At 41.7% G+C, this 24,672-nt stretch overlaps 1 protein-coding gene and 1 non-coding gene across 2 annotated transcripts in view; one reads left to right on the top strand and one right to left on the bottom strand.

The window, feature by feature from the left end:
* Positions 1-24,672, bottom strand: part of LOC142766949 (uncharacterized) — a 37,402-nt gene that overhangs the window by 1,800 nt on the left and 10,930 nt on the right. The gene's annotated exons all lie outside the window — the stretch shown is intronic.
* Positions 6,773-6,845, top strand: TRNAK-CUU (transfer RNA lysine (anticodon CUU)). The gene has a single exon. It is a non-coding gene; the product is annotated as a tRNA-Lys (tRNA).

The following is a 24,672-nucleotide window of genomic DNA, read 5'->3' as shown; positions in this document are numbered from 1 at the left end:
GCTTACAGTTGGTAATTTTTTCATCCACTTTTCTTTCTTCTTATTTACATTCCATTAATGTTAATAACTTCCCCTGTACATTCCTTGGCATTACTGTCTGTTATATCTCATTATTATTGTGTTAAAAACACGGAAAACGAGCCCTTAGGTATACACTTCTTTCCCTTATTTCATTGAACGAGGGTCTCGTACTGGCAGACTTGGTGTGTTTAGGTTGTATAAGAGGGACAATTATTCAGCTGCCCGCTCATAATAAGTTCACGTGCTACGTGACGCCAAACATGCGCATAAGAGTGTTTCACACTCGTTGTTTGGCTTATAGATGGCGCTGACTGTCGCTCCTACTTCTAAATTCACAGATAAACCCAAAAAAGTGGATGGAGGGAGTGCCGCTGTAATAGCTCAGTGGTTAGAGCATCGAACGCGTAATTCGAAGGTCGTAGGTTCGATTCCTGCTTACAGTTGGTAATTTTTTCATCCACTTTTCTTTCTTCTTATTTACATTCCATTAATGTTAATAACTTCCCCTGTACATTCCTTGGCATTACTGCGTGTTATATCTCATTATTATTGTGTTAAAAACACGGAAAAACGAGCCCTTAGGTATACACTTCTTTCCCTTATTTCATTGAACGAGGGTCTCGTACTGGCAGACTTGGTGTGTTTAGGTTGTATAAGAGGGACAATTAATCAGCTGCCCGCTCATAATAAGTTCACGTGCTACGTGACGCCAAACATGCGCATAAGAGTGTTTTCGCACTCGTTGTTTGGCTTATAGATGGCGCTGACTGTCGCTCCTACTTCTAAATTCACAGATAAACCCAAAAAAGTGGATGGAGGGAGTGCCGCTGTAATAGCTCAGTGGTTAGAGCATCGAACGCGTAATTCGAAGGTCGTAGGTTCCATTCCTGCTTACAGTTGGTAATTTTTTCATCCACTTTTCTTTCTTCTTATTTACATTCCATTAATGTTAATAACTTCCCCTGTACATTCCTTGGCATTACTGTCTGTTATATATCATTATTATTGTGTTAAAAACACGGAAAAACGAGCCCTTAGGTATACACTTCTTTCCCTTATTTCATTGAACGAGGGTCTCGTACTGGCAGACTTGGTGTGTTTAGGTTGTATAAGAGGGACAATTAATCAGCTGCCCGCTCATAATGAGTTCACGTGCTACGTGACGCCTAACATGCGCATAAGAGTGTTTTCACACTCGTTGTTTGGCTTATAGATGGCGCTGACTGTCGCTCCTACTTCTAAATTCACAGATAAACCCAAAAAAGTGGATGGAGGGAGTGCCGCTGTAATAGCTCAGTGGTTAGAGCATCGAACGCGTAATTCGAAGGTCGTAGGTTCGATTCCTGCTTACAGTTGGTAATTTTTTCATCCACTTTTCTTTCTTCTTATTTACATTCCATTAATGTTAATAACTTCCCCTGTACATTCCTTGGCATTACTGTCTGTTATATCTCATTATTATTGTGTTAAAAACACGGAAAAACGAGCCCTTAGGTATACACTTCTTTCCCTTATTTCATTGAACGAGGGTCTCGTACTGGCAGACTTGGTGTGTTTAGGTTGTATAAGAGGGACAATTAATCAGCTGCCCGCTCATAATAAGTTCACGTGCTACGTGACGCCAAACATGTGCATAAGAGTGTTTTCACACTCCTTGTTTGGCTTATAGATGGCGCTGACTGTCGCTCCTACTTCTAAATTCACAGATAAACCCAAAAAAGTGGATGGAGGGAGTGCCGCTGTAATAGCTCAGTGGTTAGAGCATCGAACGCGTAATTCGAAGGTCGTAGGTTCGATTCCTCCTTACAGTTGGTAATTTTTCATCAACTTTTCTTTCTTCTTATTTACATTCCATTAATGTTAATAACTTCCCCTGTACATTCCTTGGCATTACCGTCTGTTATATCTCATTATTATTGTGTTAAAAACACGGAAAAACGAGCCCTTAGGTATACACTTCTTTCCCTTATTTCATTGAACGAGGGTCTCGTACTGGCAGACTTGGTGTGTTTAGGTTGTATAAGAGGGACAATTAATCAGCTGCCCGCTCATAATAAGTTCACGTGCTACGTGACGCCAAACATGCGCATAAGAGTGTTTTCGCACTCGTTGTCTGGCTTATAGATGGCGCTGACTGTCGCTCCTACTTCTAAATTCACAGATAAACCCAAAAAAGTGGATGGAGGGAGTGCCGCTGTAATAGCTCAGTGGTTAGAGCATCGAACGCGTAATTCGAAGGTCGTAGGTTCGATTCCTGCTTATAGTTGGTAATTTTTTCATCCACTTTTCTTTCTTCTTATTTACATTCTATTAATGTTAATAACTTCCCCTGTACATTCCTTGGCATTACTGTCGGTTATATCTCATTATTATTGTGTTAAAAACACGGAAAAACGAGCCCTTAGGTATACACTTCTTTCCCTTATTTCATTGAACGAGGGTCTCGTACTTGCAGACTTGGTGTGTTTAGGTTGTATAAGAAGGACAATTAATCAGCTGCCCGCTCATAATAAGTTCACGTGCTACGTGACGCCAAACATGCGCATAAGAGTGTTTTCACACTCGTTGTTTGGCTTATAGATGGCGCTGACTGTCGCTCCTACTTCTAAATTCACAGATAAACCCAAAAAAGTGGATGGAGGGAGTGCCGCTGTAATAGCTCAGTGGTTAGAGCATCGAACGCGTAATTCGAAGGTCGTAGGTTCGATTCCTGCTTACAGTTGGTAATTTTTTCATCCACTTTTCTTTCTTCTTATTTACATTCCATTAATGTTAATAACTTCCCCTGTACATTCCTTGGCATTACCGTCTGTTATATCTCATTATTATTGTGTTAAAAACACGGAAAAACGAGCCCTAAGGTATACACTTCTTTCCCTTATTTCATTGAACGAGGGTCTCGTACTGGCAGACTTGGTGTGTTTAGGTTGTATAAGAGGGACAATTAATCAGCTGCCCGCTCATAATAAGTTCACGTGCTACGTGACGCCAAACATGCGCATAAGAGTGTTTTCACACTCGTTGTTTGGCTTATAGATGGCGCTGACTGTCGCTCCTACTTCTAAATTCACAGATAAACCCAAAAAAGTGGATGGAGGGAGTGCCGCTGTAATAGCTCAGTGGTTAGAGCATCGAAAGCGTAATTCGTAGGTCGTAGGTTCGATTCCTGCTTACAGTTGGTAATTTTTTCATCCACTTTTCTTTCTTCTTATTTACATTCCATTAAGGTTAATAACTTCCCCTGTACATTCCTTGGCATTACTGCGTGTTATATCTCATTATTATTGTGTTAAAAACACGGAAAAACGAGCCCTTAGGTATACACTTCTTTCCCTTATTTCATTGAACGAGGGTCTCGTACTGGCAGACTTGGTGTGTTTAGGTTGTATAAGAGGGACAATTAATCAGCTGCCCGCTCATAATAAGTTCACGTGCTACGTGACGCCAAACATGCGCATAAGAGTGTTTTCACACTCGTTGTCTGGCTTCTAGATGGCGCTGACTGTCGCTCCTACTTCTAAATTCACAGATAAACCCAAAAAAGTGGATGGAGGGAGTGCCGCTGTAATAGCTCAGTGGTTAGAGCATCGAACGCGTAATTCGAAGGTCGTAGGTTCGATTCCTGCTTACAGTTGGTAATTTTTTCATCCACTTTTCTTTCTTCTTATTTACATTCCATTAATGTTAACAACTTCCCCTGTACATTCCTTGGCATTACTGTCTGTTATATCTCATTATTATTGTGTTAAAAACACGGAAAAACGAGCCCTTAGGTATACACTTCTTTCCCTTATTTCATTGAACGAGGGTCTTGTACTGGCAGACTTGGTGGGTTTAGGTTGTATAAGAGGAACAATTAATCAGCTGCCCGCTCATAATAAGTTCACGTGCTACGTGACGCCAAACATGCGCATAAGAGTGTTTTCACACTCGTTGTCTGGCTTCTAGATGGCGCTGACTGTCGCTCCTGCTTCTAAATTCACAGATAAACCCAAAAAAGTGGATGGAGGGAGTGCCGCTGTAATAGCTCAGTGGTTAGAGCATCGAACGCGTAATTCGAAGGTCGTAGGTTCGATTCCTGCTTACAGTTGGTAATTTTTTCATCCACTTTTCTTTCTTCTTATTTACATTCCATTAATGTTAATAACTTCCCCTGTACATTCCTTGGCATTACTGTCTGTTATATCTCATTATTATTGTGTTAAAAACACGGAAAACGAGCCCTTAGGTATACACTTCTTTCCCTTATTTCATTGAACGAGGGTCTCGTACTGGCAGACTTGGTGTGTTTAGGTTGTATAAGAGGGACAATTATTCAGCTGCCCGCTCATAATAAGTTCACGTGCTACGTGACGCCAAACATGCGCATAAGAGTGTTTCACACTCGTTGTTTGGCTTATAGATGGCGCTGACTGTCGCTCCTACTTCTAAATTCACAGATAAACCCAAAAAAGTGGATGGAGGGAGTGCCGCTGTAATAGCTCAGTGGTTAGAGCATCGAACGCGTAATTCGAAGGTCGTAGGTTCGATTCCTGCTTACAGTTGGTAATTTTTTCATCCACTTTTCTTTCTTCTTATTTACATTCCATTAATGTTAATAACTTCCCCTGTACATTCCTTGGCATTACTGCGTGTTATATCTCATTATTATTGTGTTAAAAACACGGAAAAACGAGCCCTTAGGTATACACTTCTTTCCCTTATTTCATTGAACGAGGGTCTCGTACTGGCAGACTTGGTGTGTTTAGGTTGTATAAGAGGGACAATTAATCAGCTGCCCGCTCATAATAAGTTCACGTGCTACGTGACGCCAAACATGCGCATAAGAGTGTTTTCGCACTCGTTGTTTGGCTTATAGATGGCGCTGACTGTCGCTCCTACTTCTAAATTCACAGATAAACCCAAAAAAGTGGATGGAGGGAGTGCCGCTGTAATAGCTCAGTGGTTAGAGCATCGAACGCGTAATTCGAAGGTCGTAGGTTCGATTCCTGCTTACAGTTGGTAATTTTTTCATCCACTTTTCTTTCTTCTTATTTACATTCCATTAATGTTAATAACTTCCCCTGTACATTCCTTGGCATTACTGTCTGTTATATATCATTATTATTGTGTTAAGAACACGGAAAAACGAGCCCTTAGGTATACACTTCTTTCCCTTATTTCATTGAACGAGGGTCTCGTACTGGCAGACTTGGTGTGTTTAGGTTGTATAAGAGGGACAATTAATCAGCTGCCCGCTCATAATGAGTTCACGTGCTACGTGACGCCTAACATGCGCATAAGAGTGTTTTCACACTCGTTGTTTGGCTTATAGATGGCGCTGACTGTCGCTCCTACTTCTAAATTCACAGATAAACCCAAAAAAGTGGATGGAGGGAGTGCCGCTGTAATAGCTCAGTGGTTAGAGCATCGAACGCGTAATTCGAAGGTCGTAGGTTCGATTCCTGCTTACAGTTGGTAATTTTTTCATCCACTTTTCTTTCTTCTTATTTACATTCCATTATTGTTAATAACTTTTCCTGTACATTCCTTGGCATTACTGTCTGTTATATCTCATTATTATTGTGTTAAAAACACGGAAAAACGAGCCCTTAGGTATACACTTCTTTCCCTTATTTCATTGAACGAGGGTCTCGTACTGGCAGACTTGGTGTGTTTAGGTTGTATAAGAGGGACAATTAATCAGCTGCCCGCTCATAATAAGTTCACGTGCTACGTGACGCCAAACATGCGCATAAGAGTGTTTTCACACTCCTTGTTTGGCTTATAGATGGCGCTGACTGTCGCTCCTACTTCTAAATTCACAGATAAACCCAAAAAAGTGGATGGAGGGAGTGCCGCTGTAATAGCTCAGTGGTTAGAGCATCGAAAGATTAATTCGTAGGTCGTAGGTTAGATTCCTGCTTACAGTTGGTAATTTTTTCATCCACTTTTCTTTCTTCTTATTTACATTCCATTAATGTTAATAACTTCCCCTGTACATTCCTTGGCATTACTGCGTGTTATATCTCATTATTATTGTGTTAAAAACACGGAAAAACGAGCCCTTAGGTATACACTTCTTTCCCTTATTTCATTGAACGAGGGTCTCGTACTGGCAGACTTGGTGTGTTTAGGTTGTATAAGAGGGACAATTAATCAGCTGCCCGCTCATAATAAGTTCACGTGCTACGTGACGCCAAACATGCGCATAAGAGTGTTTTCACACTCGTTGTTTGGCTTAGAGATGGCGCTGACTGTCGCTCCTACTTCTAAATTCACAGATAAACCCAAAAAAGTGGATGGAGGGAGTGCCGCTGTAATAGCTCAGTGGTTAGAGCATCGAACGCGTAATTCGAAGGTCGTAGGTTCGATTCCTGCTTACAGTTGGTAATTTTTTCATCCACTTTTCTTTCTTCTTATTTACATTCCATTAATGTTAATAACTTCCCCTGTACATTCCTTGGCATTACTGCGTGTTATATCTCATTATTATTGTGTTAAAAACACGGAAAAACGAGCCCTTAGGTATACACTTCTTTCCCTTATTTCATTGAACGAGGGTCTCGTACTGGCAGACTTGGTGTGTTTAGGTTGTATAAGAGGGACAATTAATCAGCTGCCCGCTCATAATAAGTTCACGTGCTACGTGACGCCAAACATGCGCATAAGAGTGTTTTCTCACTCGTTGTTTGGCTTATAGATGGCGCTGACTGTCGCTCCTACTTCTAAATTCACAGATAAACCCAAAAAAGTGGATGGAGGGAGTGCCGCTGTAATAGCTCAGTGGTTAGATCATCGAACGCTTAATTCGAAGGTCGTAGGTTCGATTCCTGCTTACAGTTGGTAATTTTTTCATCCACTTTTCTTTCTTCTTATTTACATTCCATTAATGTTAACAACTTCCCCTGTACATTCCTTGGCATTACTGTCTGTTATATCTCATTATTATTGTGTTAAAAACACGGAAAAACGAGCCCTTAGGTATACACTTCTTTCCCTTATTTCATTGAACGAGGGTCTTGTACTGGCAGACTTGGTGGGTTTAGGTTGTATAAGAGGAACAATTAATCAGCTGCCCGCTCATAATAAGTTCACGTGCTACGTGACGCCAAACATGCGCATAAGAGTGTTTTCACACTCGTTTTCTGGCTTCTAGATGGCGCTGACTGTCGCTCCTGCTTCTAAATTCACAGATAAACCCAAAAAAGTGGATGGAGGGAGTGCCGCTGTAATAGCTCAGTGGTTAGAGCATCGAACGCGTAATTCGAAGGTCGTAGGTTCGATTCCTGCTTACAGTTGGTAATTTTTTCATCCACTTTTCTTTCTTCTTATTTACATTCCATTAATGTTAATAACTTCCCCTGTACATTCCTTGGCATTACTGTCTGTTATATCTCATTATTATTGTGTTAAAAACACGGAAAACGAGCCCTTAGGTATACACTTCTTTCCCTTATTTCATTGAACGAGGGTCTCGTACTGGCAGACTTGGTGTGTTTAGGTTGTATAAGAGGGACAATTATTCAGCTGCCCGCTCATAATAAGTTCACGTGCTACGTGACGCCAAACATGCGCATAAGAGTGTTTCACACTCGTTGTTTGGCTTATAGATGGCGCTGACTGTCGCTCCTACTTCTAAATTCACAGATAAACCCAAAAAAGTGGATGGAGGGAGTGCCGCTGTAATAGCTCAGTGGTTAGAGCATCGAACGCGTAATTCGAAGGTCGTAGGTTCGATTCCTGCTTACAGTTGGTAATTTTTTCATCCACTTTTCTTTCTTCTTATTTACATTCCATTAATGTTAATAACTTCCCCTGTACATTCCTTGGCATTACTGCGTGTTATATCTCATTATTATTGTGTTAAAAACACGGAAAAACGAGCCCTTAGGTATACACTTCTTTCCCTTATTTCATTGAACGAGGGTCTCGTACTGGCAGACTTGGTGTGTTTAGGTTGTATAAGAGGGACAATTAATCAGCTGCCCGCTCATAATAAGTTCACGTGCTACGTGACGCCAAACATGCGCATAAGAGTGTTTTCGCACTCGTTGTTTGGCTTATAGATGGCGCTGACTGTCGCTCCTACTTCTAAATTCACAGATAAACCCAAAAAAGTGGATGGAGGGAGTGCCGCTGTAATAGCTCAGTGGTTAGAGCATCGAACGCGTAATTCGAAGGTCGTAGGTTCCATTCCTGCTTACAGTTGGTAATTTTTTCATCCACTTTTCTTTCTTCTTATTTACATTCCATTAATGTTAATAACTTCCCCTGTACATTCCTTGGCATTACTGTCTGTTATATATCATTATTATTGTGTTAAAAACACGGAAAAACGAGCCCTTAGGTATACACTTCTTTCCCTTATTTCATTGAACGAGGGTCTCGTACTGGCAGACTTGGTGTGTTTAGGTTGTATAAGAGGGACAATTAATCAGCTGCCCGCTCATAATGAGTTCACGTGCTACGTGACGCCTAACATGCGCATAAGAGTGTTTTCACACTCGTTGTTTGGCTTATAGATGGCGCTGACTGTCGCTCCTACTTCTAAATTCACAGATAAACCCAAAAAAGTGGATGGAGGGAGTGCCGCTGTAATAGCTCAGTGGTTAGAGCATCGAACGCGTAATTCGAAGGTCGTAGGTTCGATTCCTGCTTACAGTTGGTAATTTTTTCATCCACTTTTCTTTCTTCTTATTTACATTCCATTAATGTTAATAACTTCCCCTGTACATTCCTTGGCATTACTGTCTGTTATATCTCATTATTATTGTGTTAAAAACACGGAAAAACGAGCCCTTAGGTATACACTTCTTTCCCTTATTTCATTGAACGAGGGTCTCGTACTGGCAGACTTGGTGTGTTTAGGTTGTATAAGAGGGACAATTAATCAGCTGCCCGCTCATAATAAGTTCACGTGCTACGTGACGCCAAACATGTGCATAAGAGTGTTTTCACACTCCTTGTTTGGCTTATAGATGGCGCTGACTGTCGCTCCTACTTCTAAATTCACAGATAAACCCAAAAAAGTGGATGGAGGGAGTGCCGCTGTAATAGCTCAGTGGTTAGAGCATCGAACGCGTAATTCGAAGGTCGTAGGTTCGATTCCTCCTTACAGTTGGTAATTTTTCATCAACTTTTCTTTCTTCTTATTTACATTCCATTAATGTTAATAACTTCCCCTGTACATTCCTTGGCATTACCGTCTGTTATATCTCATTATTATTGTGTTAAAAACACGGAAAAACGAGCCCTTAGGTATACACTTCTTTCCCTTATTTCATTGAACGAGGGTCTCGTACTGGCAGACTTGGTGTGTTTAGGTTGTATAAGAGGGACAATTAATCAGCTGCCCGCTCATAATAAGTTCACGTGCTACGTGACGCCAAACATGCGCATAAGAGTGTTTTCGCACTCGTTGTCTGGCTTATAGATGGCGCTGACTGTCGCTCCTACTTCTAAATTCACAGATAAACCCAAAAAAGTGGATGGAGGGAGTGCCGCTGTAATAGCTCAGTGGTTAGAGCATCGAACGCGTAATTCGAAGGTCGTAGGTTCGATTCCTGCTTATAGTTGGTAATTTTTTCATCCACTTTTCTTTCTTCTTATTTACATTCTATTAATGTTAATAACTTCCCCTGTACATTCCTTGGCATTACTGTCGGTTATATCTCATTATTATTGTGTTAAAAACACGGAAAAACGAGCCCTTAGGTATACACTTCTTTCCCTTATTTCATTGAACGAGGGTCTCGTACTTGCAGACTTGGTGTGTTTAGGTTGTATAAGAAGGACAATTAATCAGCTGCCCGCTCATAATAAGTTCACGTGCTACGTGACGCCAAACATGCGCATAAGAGTGTTTTCACACTCGTTGTTTGGCTTATAGATGGCGCTGACTGTCGCTCCTACTTCTAAATTCACAGATAAACCCAAAAAAGTGGATGGAGGGAGTGCCGCTGTAATAGCTCAGTGGTTAGAGCATCGAACGCGTAATTCGAAGGTCGTAGGTTCGATTCCTGCTTACAGTTGGTAATTTTTTCATCCACTTTTCTTTCTTCTTATTTACATTCCATTAATGTTAATAACTTCCCCTGTACATTCCTTGGCATTACCGTCTGTTATATCTCATTATTATTGTGTTAAAAACACGGAAAAACGAGCCCTAAGGTATACACTTCTTTCCCTTATTTCATTGAACGAGGGTCTCGTACTGGCAGACTTGGTGTGTTTAGGTTGTATAAGAGGGACAATTAATCAGCTGCCCGCTCATAATAAGTTCACGTGCTACGTGACGCCAAACATGCGCATAAGAGTGTTTTCACACTCGTTGTTTGGCTTATAGATGGCGCTGACTGTCGCTCCTACTTCTAAATTCACAGATAAACCCAAAAAAGTGGATGGAGGGAGTGCCGCTGTAATAGCTCAGTGGTTAGAGCATCGAAAGCGTAATTCGTAGGTCGTAGGTTCGATTCCTGCTTACAGTTGGTAATTTTTTCATCCACTTTTCTTTCTTCTTATTTACATTCCATTAAGGTTAATAACTTCCCCTGTACATTCCTTGGCATTACTGCGTGTTATATCTCATTATTATTGTGTTAAAAACACGGAAAAACGAGCCCTTAGGTATACACTTCTTTCCCTTATTTCATTGAACGAGGGTCTCGTACTGGCAGACTTGGTGTGTTTAGGTTGTATAAGAGGGACAATTAATCAGCTGCCCGCTCATAATAAGTTCACGTGCTACGTGACGCCAAACATGCGCATAAGAGTGTTTTCACACTCGTTGTCTGGCTTCTAGATGGCGCTGACTGTCGCTCCTACTTCTAAATTCACAGATAAACCCAAAAAAGTGGATGGAGGGAGTGCCGCTGTAATAGCTCAGTGGTTAGAGCATCGAACGCGTAATTCGAAGGTCGTAGGTTCGATTCCTGCTTACAGTTGGTAATTTTTTCATCCACTTTTCTTTCTTCTTATTTACATTCCATTAATGTTAACAACTTCCCCTGTACATTCCTTGGCATTACTGTCTGTTATATCTCATTATTATTGTGTTAAAAACACGGAAAAACGAGCCCTTAGGTATACACTTCTTTCCCTTATTTCATTGAACGAGGGTCTTGTACTGGCAGACTTGGTGGGTTTAGGTTGTATAAGAGGAACAATTAATCAGCTGCCCGCTCATAATAAGTTCACGTGCTACGTGACGCCAAACATGCGCATAAGAGTGTTTTCACACTCGTTGTCTGGCTTCTAGATGGCGCTGACTGTCGCTCCTGCTTCTAAATTCACAGATAAACCCAAAAAAGTGGATGGAGGGAGTGCCGCTGTAATAGCTCAGTGGTTAGAGCATCGAACGCGTAATTCGAAGGTCGTAGGTTCGATTCCTGCTTACAGTTGGTAATTTTTTCATCCACTTTTCTTTCTTCTTATTTACATTCCATTAATGTTAATAACTTCCCCTGTACATTCCTTGGCATTACTGTCTGTTATATCTCATTATTATTGTGTTAAAAACACGGAAAACGAGCCCTTAGGTATACACTTCTTTCCCTTATTTCATTGAACGAGGGTCTCGTACTGGCAGACTTGGTGTGTTTAGGTTGTATAAGAGGGACAATTATTCAGCTGCCCGCTCATAATAAGTTCACGTGCTACGTGACGCCAAACATGCGCATAAGAGTGTTTCACACTCGTTGTTTGGCTTATAGATGGCGCTGACTGTCGCTCCTACTTCTAAATTCACAGATAAACCCAAAAAAGTGGATGGAGGGAGTGCCGCTGTAATAGCTCAGTGGTTAGAGCATCGAACGCGTAATTCGAAGGTCGTAGGTTCGATTCCTGCTTACAGTTGGTAATTTTTTCATCCACTTTTCTTTCTTCTTATTTACATTCCATTAATGTTAATAACTTCCCCTGTACATTCCTTGGCATTACTGCGTGTTATATCTCATTATTATTGTGTTAAAAACACGGAAAAACGAGCCCTTAGGTATACACTTCTTTCCCTTATTTCATTGAACGAGGGTCTCGTACTGGCAGACTTGGTGTGTTTAGGTTGTATAAGAGGGACAATTAATCAGCTGCCCGCTCATAATAAGTTCACGTGCTACGTGACGCCAAACATGCGCATAAGAGTGTTTTCGCACTCGTTGTTTGGCTTATAGATGGCGCTGACTGTCGCTCCTACTTCTAAATTCACAGATAAACCCAAAAAAGTGGATGGAGGGAGTGCCGCTGTAATAGCTCAGTGGTTAGAGCATCGAACGCGTAATTCGAAGGTCGTAGGTTCGATTCCTGCTTACAGTTGGTAATTTTTTCATCCACTTTTCTTTCTTCTTATTTACATTCCATTAATGTTAATAACTTCCCCTGTACATTCCTTGGCATTACTGTCTGTTATATATCATTATTATTGTGTTAAGAACACGGAAAAACGAGCCCTTAGGTATACACTTCTTTCCCTTATTTCATTGAACGAGGGTCTCGTACTGGCAGACTTGGTGTGTTTAGGTTGTATAAGAGGGACAATTAATCAGCTGCCCGCTCATAATGAGTTCACGTGCTACGTGACGCCTAACATGCGCATAAGAGTGTTTTCACACTCGTTGTTTGGCTTATAGATGGCGCTGACTGTCGCTCCTACTTCTAAATTCACAGATAAACCCAAAAAAGTGGATGGAGGGAGTGCCGCTGTAATAGCTCAGTGGTTAGAGCATCGAACGCGTAATTCGAAGGTCGTAGGTTCGATTCCTGCTTACAGTTGGTAATTTTTTCATCCACTTTTCTTTCTTCTTATTTACATTCCATTATTGTTAATAACTTTTCCTGTACATTCCTTGGCATTACTGTCTGTTATATCTCATTATTATTGTGTTAAAAACACGGAAAAACGAGCCCTTAGGTATACACTTCTTTCCCTTATTTCATTGAACGAGGGTCTCGTACTGGCAGACTTGGTGTGTTTAGGTTGTATAAGAGGGACAATTAATCAGCTGCCCGCTCATAATAAGTTCACGTGCTACGTGACGCCAAACATGCGCATAAGAGTGTTTTCACACTCCTTGTTTGGCTTATAGATGGCGCTGACTGTCGCTCCTACTTCTAAATTCACAGATAAACCCAAAAAAGTGGATGGAGGGAGTGCCGCTGTAATAGCTCAGTGGTTAGAGCATCGAAAGATTAATTCGTAGGTCGTAGGTTAGATTCCTGCTTACAGTTGGTAATTTTTTCATCCACTTTTCTTTCTTCTTATTTACATTCCATTAATGTTAATAACTTCCCCTGTACATTCCTTGGCATTACTGCGTGTTATATCTCATTATTATTGTGTTAAAAACACGGAAAAACGAGCCCTTAGGTATACACTTCTTTCCCTTATTTCATTGAACGAGGGTCTCGTACTGGCAGACTTGGTGTGTTTAGGTTGTATAAGAGGGACAATTAATCAGCTGCCCGCTCATAATAAGTTCACGTGCTACGTGACGCCAAACATGCGCATAAGAGTGTTTTCACACTCGTTGTTTGGCTTAGAGATGGCGCTGACTGTCGCTCCTACTTCTAAATTCACAGATAAACCCAAAAAAGTGGATGGAGGGAGTGCCGCTGTAATAGCTCAGTGGTTAGAGCATCGAACGCGTAATTCGAAGGTCGTAGGTTCGATTCCTGCTTACAGTTGGTAATTTTTTCATCCACTTTTCTTTCTTCTTATTTACATTCCATTAATGTTAATAACTTCCCCTGTACATTCCTTGGCATTACTGCGTGTTATATCTCATTATTATTGTGTTAAAAACACGGAAAAACGAGCCCTTAGGTATACACTTCTTTCCCTTATTTCATTGAACGAGGGTCTCGTACTGGCAGACTTGGTGTGTTTAGGTTGTATAAGAGGGACAATTAATCAGCTGCCCGCTCATAATAAGTTCACGTGCTACGTGACGCCAAACATGCGCATAAGAGTGTTTTCTCACTCGTTGTTTGGCTTATAGATGGCGCTGACTGTCGCTCCTACTTCTAAATTCACAGATAAACCCAAAAAAGTGGATGGAGGGAGTGCCGCTGTAATAGCTCAGTGGTTAGAGCATCGAACGCGTAATTCGAAGGTCGTAGGTTCGATTCCTGCTTACAGTTGGTAATTTTTTCATCCACTTTTCTTTCTTCTTATTTACATTCCATTAATGTTAACAACTTCCCCTGTACATTCCTTGGCATTACTGTCTGTTATATCTCATTATTATTGTGTTAAAAACACGGAAAAACGAGCCCTTAGGTATACACTTCTTTCCCTTATTTCATTGAACGAGGGTCTTGTACTGGCAGACTTGGTGGGTTTAGGTTGTATAAGAGGAACAATTAATCAGCTGCCCGCTCATAATAAGTTCACGTGCTACGTGACGCCAAACATGCGCATAAGAGTGTTTTCACACTCGTTGTCTGGCTTCTAGATGGCGCTGACTGTCGCTCCTGCTTCTAAATTCACAGATAAACCCAAAAAAGTGGATGGAGGGAGTGCCGCTGTAATAGCTCAGTGGTTAGAGCATCGAACGCGTAATTCGAAGGTCGTAGGTTCGATTCCTGCTTACAGTTGGTAATTTTTTCATCCACTTTTCTTTCTTCTTATTTACATTCCATTAATGTTAATAACTTCCCCTGTACATTCCTTGGCATTACCGTCTGTTATATCTCATTATTATTGTGTTAAAAACACGGAAAAACGAGCCCTTAGGTATACACTTCTTTCCCTTATTTCATTGAACGAGGGTCTCGTACTGGAAGACTTGGTGTGTTTAGGTTGTATAAGAGGGACAATTAATCAGCTGCCCGCTCATAATAAGTTCACGTGCTACGTGACGCCAAACATGCGCATAAGAGTGTTTTCACACTCGTTGTCTGGCTTATAGATGGCGCTGACTGTCGCTCTTACTTCTAAATTCACAGATAAACCCAAAAAAGTGGATGGAGGGAGTGCCGCTGTAATAGCTCAGTGGTTAGAGCATCGAACGCGTAATTCGAAGGTCGTAGGTTCGATTCCTGCTTACAGTTGGTAATTTTTTCATCCACTTTTCTTTCTTATTTACATTCCATTAATGTTAATAACTTCCCCTGTACATTCCTTGGCATTACTGTCTGTTATATCTCATTATTATTGTGTTAAAAACATGGAAAAACGAGCCCTAAGGTATACACTTCTTTCCCTTATTTCATTGAACGAGGGTCTCGTACTGCCAGACTTGGTGTGTTTAGGTTGTATAAGAGGGACAATTCATCAGCTGCCCGCTCATAATAAGTTCACGTGCTACGTGACGCCAAACATGCGCATAAGAGTGTTTTCACACTCGTTGTTTGGCTTATAGATGGCGCTGACTGTCGCTCCTACTTCTAAATTCACAGATAAACCCAAAAAAGTGGATGGAGGGAGTGCCGCTGTAATAGCTCAGTGGTTAGAGCATCGAACGCGTAATTCGAAGGTCGTAGGTTCGATTCCTGCTTACAGTTGGTAATTTTTTCATCCACTTTTCTGTCTTCTTATTTACATTCCATTAATGTTAATAACTTCCCCTGTACATTCCTTGGCATTACTGTCTGTTATATCTCATTATTATTGTGTTAAAAACACGGAAAAACGAGCCCTTAGGTATACACTTCTTTCCATTATTTCATTGAACGAGGGTCTCGTACTGGCAGACTTGGTGTGTTTAGGTTGTATAAGAGGGACAATTAATCAGCTGCCCGCTCATAATAAGTTCACGTGCTACGTGACGCCAAACATGCGCATAAGAGTGTTTTCGCACTCGTTGTCTGGCTTATAGATGGCGCTGACTGTCGCTCCTACTTCTAAATTCACAGATAAACCCAAAAAAGTGGATGGAGGGAGTGCCGCTGTAATAGCTCAGTGGTTAGAGCATCGAACGCGTAATTCGAAGGTCGTAGGTTCGATTCCTGCTTATAGTTGGTAATTTTTTCATCCACTTTTCTTTCTTCTTATTTACATTCCATTAATGTTAATAACTTCCCCTGTACATTCCTTGGCATTACTGTCTGTTATATCTCATTATTATTGTGTTAAAAACACGGAAAAACGAGCCCTTAGGTATACACTTCTTTCCCTTATTTCATTGAACGAGGGTCTCGTACTGGCAGACTTGGTGTGTTTAGGTTGTATAAGAGGGACAATTAATCAGCTGCCCGCTCATAATTAGTTCACGTGCTACGTGACGCCAAACATGCGCATAAGAGTGTTTTTACACTCGTTGTTTGGCTTATAGATGGCGCTGAGTGTCGCTCCTACTTCTAAATTCACAGATAAACCCAAAAAAGTGGATGGAGGGAGTGCCGCTGTAATAGCTCAGTGGTTAGAGCATCGAACGCGTAATTCGAAGGTCGTAGGTTCGATTCCTGCTTAAAGTTGGTAATTTTTTCATCCACTTTTCTTTCTTGTTATTTACATTCCATTAATATTAATAACTTCCCCTGTACATTCCTTGGCATTACTGTCTGTTATATCTCATTATTATTGTGTAAAAAACACGGAAAAACGAGCCCTTAGGTATACACTTCTTTCCCTTATATATATATATATATATATATATATATATATATATATATATATATATATATATATATATATATATATGCACAGCAAAGAAATCAGTACAACCACTCGGAAGAGTACTTCAATACCTTTTGGAGAACTCAGCATTTGTGTGGCGGCTTCGTAAAACTGACGAGAAGCTGTCACGTATCTTTCAGTGCAAAAACACATCTTTAGTGTGTGAATAAATGTTAAAAAATGCATATTCTTGTAGAAGCGTATTCGTTCATATTAGAGTGTAGCACAAAAGTTCAGGTTCTGTCTTTTATTTTAAAAGTTAGCGTATCTTCAACACTCTCAGAAATCAAGTGGGTATATTATTTTGTAGAGACGGCTTTAGTTCAGAAATAATTCATTTTTTTCTGAATTTCGCTACACTACCGTGAAACCTCGGCAAGTGCTTAGCACGGGGGCTGAGCCCTTCGCGCTGCACTGTTGTTAGCCCATCTTTATAAGTTATCTCTCCCAGGAGTTGCTAACGCCGGCGCCAGAGAAGTAGAGGTTGTAGAAGCTATCGAATGCTTGGCAGGCTGGTGGCGTCCTCTTTTCCGTGGCATGAATGTCAACTAATTATTTCGGAAGTATTCTTTGCTATAACTAATTGCGAAGCATTTCTTAGCAAACTTCACCGAGTTTGGCCGTATCTATCTATCTATCTGTCTATCTATCTATCTATCTATCTATCTATCTATCTATCTATCTATCTATCTATCTATCTATCTATCTATCTTTCTATCTATCTATCTATTTATCTATCTATCTATCTATCTATTTACAGCACCGCTTTGCCAGGAGGCGTTAACGCAGGATGGGTACAAACATGAGAAAATACATATTAATTGTCACTGCACACTTGCACATACAGCAGATTGTTTTATTATATAATAGTTTTCCCACAAAACGAATTCGTGCACAGATTCATCCTGGTGTTGTATGGCTTTATTTTGTGTACGTATTCTGCATGTTAAGATATGTAACATGACTGTTTCAAGTGAACGTCTATTTCTATTCTTATGGTATTGTGAAATATTGATATAACAACTTCAAACGTAATATATACGTCGTGATGTAAGTTACCCCGGTGTATTCCCTCTTCATTTTGGCACAACTGTGATTTTTTCCATACCCATTCAAGAGAAACCTCGCGTAGGCTTTTCTCATTTAATAATAAAGCCTGCCTGTGACGGGTTGCAAAGAGTACAAACAGAGTAACTTTGTTCAATGCAAGTGAAGTAAGCCATTCTCGTAGGCTGAAAATCTGCATATCTCATTTTTTAAAATATATTTCATTGCCACCGCAGCTTTAGCAACCACATATTCCACACGCGCATTCCAGAAACACTCGTGCGACAATAATATCCCTAAATATTGTACCTATACTTTCTACCTATAAGCTTCCCGTTAAAAAGCAGTTTGCATAAAACTTTTGTTCTTTGTGAAACGCACACGGACGTATTTGTTAGTGTTTAAATTAATTTTTCACTTAGGACACCATTGAGGATTACGTTCAAGGTCAGCCTGTAACTCAGTGAGATCAAGTTCATTTTGAATTCTTCTGTAAATAAAGTGATCCCCAGCAAAAACTATATATTCTAGCGTAAGCCTGCATTATTGCCAATAATGTAATTACTAAATAACAGAGGCTACAGAACGGATTGATTGATTTATGAGGTTCAACGTCGCAAAACCACCATATGATTATGAGAGATGCCGTAGTGAAGGGCTCCGGTAATTTCAACCCCCTGGGTTTTTTTAGCGTGCACCCAAATCTGAGCACAAGGCCGTACGTTTCTGCCTCCATCGTAAATGCAGCCGGTGCAGCCGAGATTCGAATCCGCGACCAGCGGGTAAGCGGCCGAGTACCTTAGCCACTAGACCACTGCTGCAGGGCAAGGCTCCAGAACTGACACATGGGGGACGTTAGATGTGCTCTCATCAAAATCTGGTTTGTTACCATTCAAAAGAACACACTGGTGCCATTGCAACAAGTTTTTTTGATTTAGTTACGAATTTTCGGTTTATAATTAGTCTTTGCTATAATAGAGAGAGAGGTCATCTGTACGCCCGCCAAAGTCTGTGGCTGATTCTAGGTCTTTAAGAACTCAAGAAGCTGGGTAGTATATGAGAAGTTTTTACGCAAACAGTGTTATTTCTTTGTTAATAAAGCGTATAGTAATAAATGTTTCATTATAGCCTCTTATTTCGTAAGGTCATTAGTCCTACACGATAACGTTGTAAGTGAAATAGGTCTCTAATTCAGCCTATTACGCCTATACGCTTCACAGTACGTAAAATATAACGCCGGTAGCGCTCCAAAAACCTTGAGGTGGTTATTGACTCCACATGAATGAAAAAAGCGTGCTATAAAGCGCTATGATTCGTATGGCCTTCCTCGTAAAGTAAAGATACTTTCTGCACACATGAAGAAAAAACAATAAACTTGGCAGTAATTATAAAACGGCCACGTGCACTTTCATTACGACCCCATCGCCAATGATGCTTTTATCATGAAAACATCATCCAGTTTTTTCACCAAGCTATCAAGCAAAGCGTTTTACATCACCACCATTAGCCGGCATTTTTGCACTACAGATATCTTGGGTTCACCATCACAATCACCACCACCAAACGAAGCTCGCACCCACCACCACCACCACCGCCACAGTATGCCGCTATTTTCTTTCATTCTTTTCATCCTCAGCCATCATGAACACCAAATCTTCCAACTGTACCACTGCTATTTCCACCATAAGCACCAACAAATCATCATCATCATCATCATCATCATCATCATCATCATAATCATCATCATCATCATCATCATCATCATCATCAGCCTGACTCCGTCTACTGCAAGACAAAGGCCTCTCCCATGTTCCGCCAGTTAACCCTGTCCTGTGCTTGCTGCTGCCAATTTATACCCGCAAACTTCTTAATCTCGTCTGCCCACCTAACCTTCTGTCTCCCCCTAACCAGCTTCCCTTCTCTGGGAATCCAGTTAGTCACCCTTAATGACCAGCGGTTATCCTGTCTACGCGCTACATGCCCGGCTCATGTCCATTTCCTCTTCTTTATTTCAACTATGATATCCTTAACCCCCGTTTGTCCCCTAATCCACTCTGCTCTCTTCTTGTCTCTTTAGGTTACACCTACCATTTTTCTTTCCATTGCTCGCTGCGTCGTCCTCAATTTAAGCTGAATCCTCTTGGTAAGTCTCCAGGTTTCTGCTCCGTAGCTAAGTACCGGCAAGATACAGCTGTTATATACCTTCCTCCTGAGGGATAGTAGCAATCTACCTGTCATGATTTGAGAGTGCTTGCCGAATGTGCTCCACCCCATTCTTATTCTTCTAGTTACTTCAATCTCGTCGTTAGGCTCTGCGGTTATTACCTGCCCTAAGTAGACATAGTCTTTTACAACAAGTGCACTATTACCTATCTCGAAGCGCTGCTCCTTTCCGAGGTTGTTGTACATTACTTTCGTTTTCTGCAGATTAATTTTAAGACCCACCTTTCTGCTCTCCTTGTCTAACTCCGTAATCATGAGTTGCAATTCGTCCCCTGAGTTACTCCGCAATGCAATGTATTCGGCGAAGCGCAAGTTACAAAGGTATTCTCCATTAACTCTTATCCCTAACTGTTCCCATTCTAGGCTTCTGAAAACCTCCTGTAAACACGCGGTAAATAGCATTGGGGAGATTGTGTCCCCCTGCCTTACACCCTTCTTGATTGGTATTCTGTTGCTTTCTTTATGAAGCACTATGGTAGCAGTTGATCCCCTGTAGATTTCTTCCAGAATGTTTATATATACGTCATCTACGCCCTGATTCCGCAGTGTCTGCATGACGGCTGATATTTCTATTGAATCAAATGCCTTCTCGTAATCTATGAAGGCTATGTATAGTGGTTGGTTATACTCTGAGCATTTCTCTATTACCTGATTGATAGTATGAATGTGGTCAGTTGTATAGTAGCCTGTTCTAAATCCTGCTTGTTCCTTTGGTTGATTGAATTCTAATGTTTTCTTTACTCGGTTAGCAATTACCTTTGTAAACAGCTTGTATACTACAGAGAGCAAGCTGATCGGCCTGTAATTCTTCAAGTCCTTGTCATCTACATTCTTATGTATTAAGATGATGTTAGCGTTCTTCTGAGACTCTGGTACCCTTCCCGTCAGGAGACACCTCGTAAACAGGGTGGCTAGTTTTTCTAACACAATCTGTCCTCCATCTTTCAGCAGATCTGTTGTTACCTGATCCTCACCAGTAGCTTTGCCTCTTTGCATGCCCTTCAAAGCTTTTCTGACTTTTTCTATCATTACTGATGGGGTGTCATCTGGGTTACTACTAGTTCTCATTGTATTAGGGTCGTGGTTGTCTTGGCTTCTGTACAGATTTCTGTAAAACTCCTCCGCTATTTTAACTATCCTATCCATATTGGTAGTTGTTTTGCTTTCTTTGTCCCTTAGTGCATACATTCGACTTTTGCCTATCCCGAGTTTCCTCTTCACTGCTTTGACGCTTCCTCCGTTTTTCAGTGCTTGTTCAATTCTCTCCATGTTATACCTTCTTACATCACATACTTTACGTCTATTAATCAGCTTCGAAAGCTCTGCCAGTTCTATTTCGTCTGTTGTACTTGACACTTTCATGCTTTGACGCTTCTTAATTAAGTTCTTCGTTTCCTGGAAAAGCTTGCAAGTGTCCTGTCTAACTACCCTGCCTCCACCTTCCACTGCACACTCCGTAATGATACTCGTCAGATTATCAGTCATTGTATCTACGCTGATGTTGGTTTCCTCACTAAGAGCCGAGTATCTGTTCTGCAGCGACACTCTGAATTCCTGTACTTTCCCTCTCAGTGATAGCTCATTGATTGGCTTCTTGCGTATCAGTTTCTGTCGTTCCTTCTTCAAGTCTAGGCGAATTCGAGACCGTACCATTCTGTGGTCGCTGCATCGTACCTTGCCAACCACTTCCACATCCTGCACGATTCCTGGTTTTGCAGTCATTAGAAAGTCTATTTCGTTCTCATTTTCGCCATTAGGGCTCCTCCATGCCCACTTGCGGTTTTCTCGTTTGTGGTAGAAGGTATTCAATATCCGCATACTATTGCGTTTTGCGAATTCTACTAGTAGCTCTCCTCTAGCGTTTCTAGTCCCGATGCCATAATCTCCTACTGCCTGGTCTCCAGCCTGCTTCTTTCCTACCTTTGCATTAAAGTCGCCCATCGCTATAGAATACTGTGTTTTTACCTTACTCATTGCCGATTCCACGTCTTCATAGAAGCTTTCAACTGAAGCGTCATCATGGCTGGATGTAGGCGCGTAAGCCTGTACTACCTTCATCTTGTATGTTTTATTCAGTTTTTTTACAATACCTACCACCCTTTCATTAATGCTATAGTATTCCTCTATGGGACCAGCTATGTTTTTGTGAATTAGGAACCCCACTCCCAGCTCTCTTCTGTCTGCCAAGCCCCGATAGCAAAGGACGTGCCCATTCTGTAGCACAGTATAGGCCTCATCTGTCCTCCTAACCTCACTGAGCCCTATTGTATCCCATTTAACACCCTCTAGCTCCTCGAATAGTACAGCTAGACTTCCCTCACTAGATAAGGTTCTAGCGTTGAACGTTTTCAAGTTCAGGTTCCAATGGCGGCCTGTAGTCGAGAGATTCTTAGCACCCTCTGCTGCGTTGCAGATCTGACCGCCGCCATGGTCAGTTGCTTCGCAGCTGCTGGGAACTGAGGGCCGTGAGTTATTTGACGTATGCATGTGGGGGTAGTGGCCAGATACTGCACCAGGGTGGCCAAACCTTCTCTGGTGAGGGAGTGCGTTCCCGGCGGTGGTTACCGGTGAGGCCGCACCCCAGGCCTCTTAATGCAGTTCCATCAACACGCGGATTTTTTTTCCGGTTGGGAACTGCGCGGCACCGGGATTTGAGCCATGGACCTCTTGCATGCGAGGCGGATGCTCTAACCACTACGCCATCGCCGCACCCGGATTGTTATGTTCTAAATGTAGGTTTCAGCGGCGTATCAGTCAAGTTTGTGGTTATTTTTATAAAAATGTTTTAATGAAACGAGATTTCTGCTGATTACATCCTTAATTAAGGGTCTAGAAAGTACGGAGGTGGGCCTCCGATTAGCCTATGGGGTGCTGTTTATTAATATATTGAGCGGACAAAATTTGAATTTGTTTGTGTGGTGATGTTACCAAATTAATCTTTAGTGATTAGGCTTAATTTTGCCCACGAAATAGTTCCGGTACTATTGCTCCTGTCCTGATGAAACCTGAGTGGCGACAGGTCAACAATTAAGAATTTGCACTGTATGAGTTAGAAGTTTCCCGGTAGGTTATTGGCAAAGTTAAAAACGATCGTAAGGGGAAAAAACACGTGGTTCAAGACTTTGATCAGACGGGGGTACCTTTCTCCCGAGCAGTGAGCCACCCTCCTCCTCTGAGCGAGGAAAGACGCGGGTGCCACACGTTTATTAGTGGTTTTCGTTATATTCTTTCTAACTCTGTATCTTCCGGTTACCTTAAGCTATCAAAATTATTTTTACACGGAAAAAACCGGACTGTTGTGTTCTAAAAGAAAATATTAGCTATTTTTCGGTGGCGTTTGTAGCTCCTTTTGAAAATTTGTATTAATGAAAGGAGCTTTTTGCTGATTACCACCCTAATTAAGGGCCTAGACAGGGACAGCGAGGAAACAGCTGTACTCAGCCGCTTCAGAAGAGGACTCATCCGGCGATGATTTCATTCCTTCCAAAGCAAGAGGGTGATGAGGAAGATACTCAACGCAGCCTCGCGCACTCCTGCGAGTACAGTGACTATGAAGTGAAGACATAACCGCTGGCCACACGACACCATCTTTGTGCTGGAAGACTCCTCAGGAAACCTGCGACTGCTGAACAGGCAAGCACCCTCCGCTTTTTTTGGAACGTGTGGTGCCTAATGAAATCAAGGACATCAGAATAAATACGCGAAAAAATATGCTCGTCATAGACGTATTCTACGTGAATGCGCTCGGACCATTCAAACTAGTCACTGAACTAGGCGGCCTCAAAGTGCGCCCTTTTATACCGAATTACAACACATCCAGAGCTGGTGTGATGTACGGCGTAGGCATTGGGATTCCCGGTGCTGAACAGCCTAACCTCAATAATCCGGCACATGAAGGTACTGTAATCACTCAGGTGAATCGCCTTGGGAAGTCACGTCATGTGAAACTGGTCTTCAAAGGCTATTGCACACCACCCCATGTCAAAATAGGACAATTTCAATATCCTGTTCGGCCATTTGTGCAAACGTCGCTTCAGTGTCACCGGTGCTTTAAGCTAGGTCACGTCAAAAGCATGTGCCCGAACGCACTATGTTGCCCCCGGTTTGGAGAACCGCATAGGGAAGATAAATTCCAATCCACATTTCTTAAATGCTGTAACTTTAATGGCTCACAAGCTGCGTCATCGGAAGACTTCACCCGAATTAGGAAGAAGTACATGGTGCTTTAGGAAATGATCAGAGACAATTGCACCCAAATCGGACTTTCGGAAAAGTCCGGTGTCAGCAGTGGCATCGGCGCTATCATAGGACTTCAAAGACTGTGGAAGTTCGAAACGACAGCGCCATCTCTACTACTGCACCATGAATCTAAGTAACTCACATGAGCAACTCAAAAAAGACTGTGGAGATGAATATCTCGACAGAGAAATGACCAATTCTTCCAAGTCGTGCCCTAGCTTTGAAGCCTCAGAAGACCACGCCAACTCTGTGGTCTTTACCGACCAGTGATGGCACACTTAAAGGGGCCCTGTAAACTTTTTGAGCATGGCAAGAAAATGCTGCCGATCAGTAGTAGAGGCTCCCGACAACATGCGAGTCAAATATTATAGCGTTACACGTGGCCTGGAATTCAAAATAAGTTATCAAAGCCAGGTAAATGTAGCTTTCTCTTCCCTCGACAAAACACGGAAAATAAGCCCAGTAAGCCCATTCACCGGCCATTGGCTGATTGGAACATGGCGCGCTCAGTTGTAGCAGAGTTCACCGTGAGAGACCGTCACTTGTTC

This window comes from Rhipicephalus microplus, chromosome 7 (assembly GCF_043290135.1).
Source record: "Rhipicephalus microplus isolate Deutch F79 chromosome 7, USDA_Rmic, whole genome shotgun sequence".
NCBI classification, from domain to species: Eukaryota; Metazoa; Arthropoda; class Arachnida; order Ixodida; family Ixodidae; genus Rhipicephalus; species Rhipicephalus microplus.
Note: the sequence above shows the minus strand (reverse complement) of the source record. Positions and strands in the feature narration are given on the sequence as shown.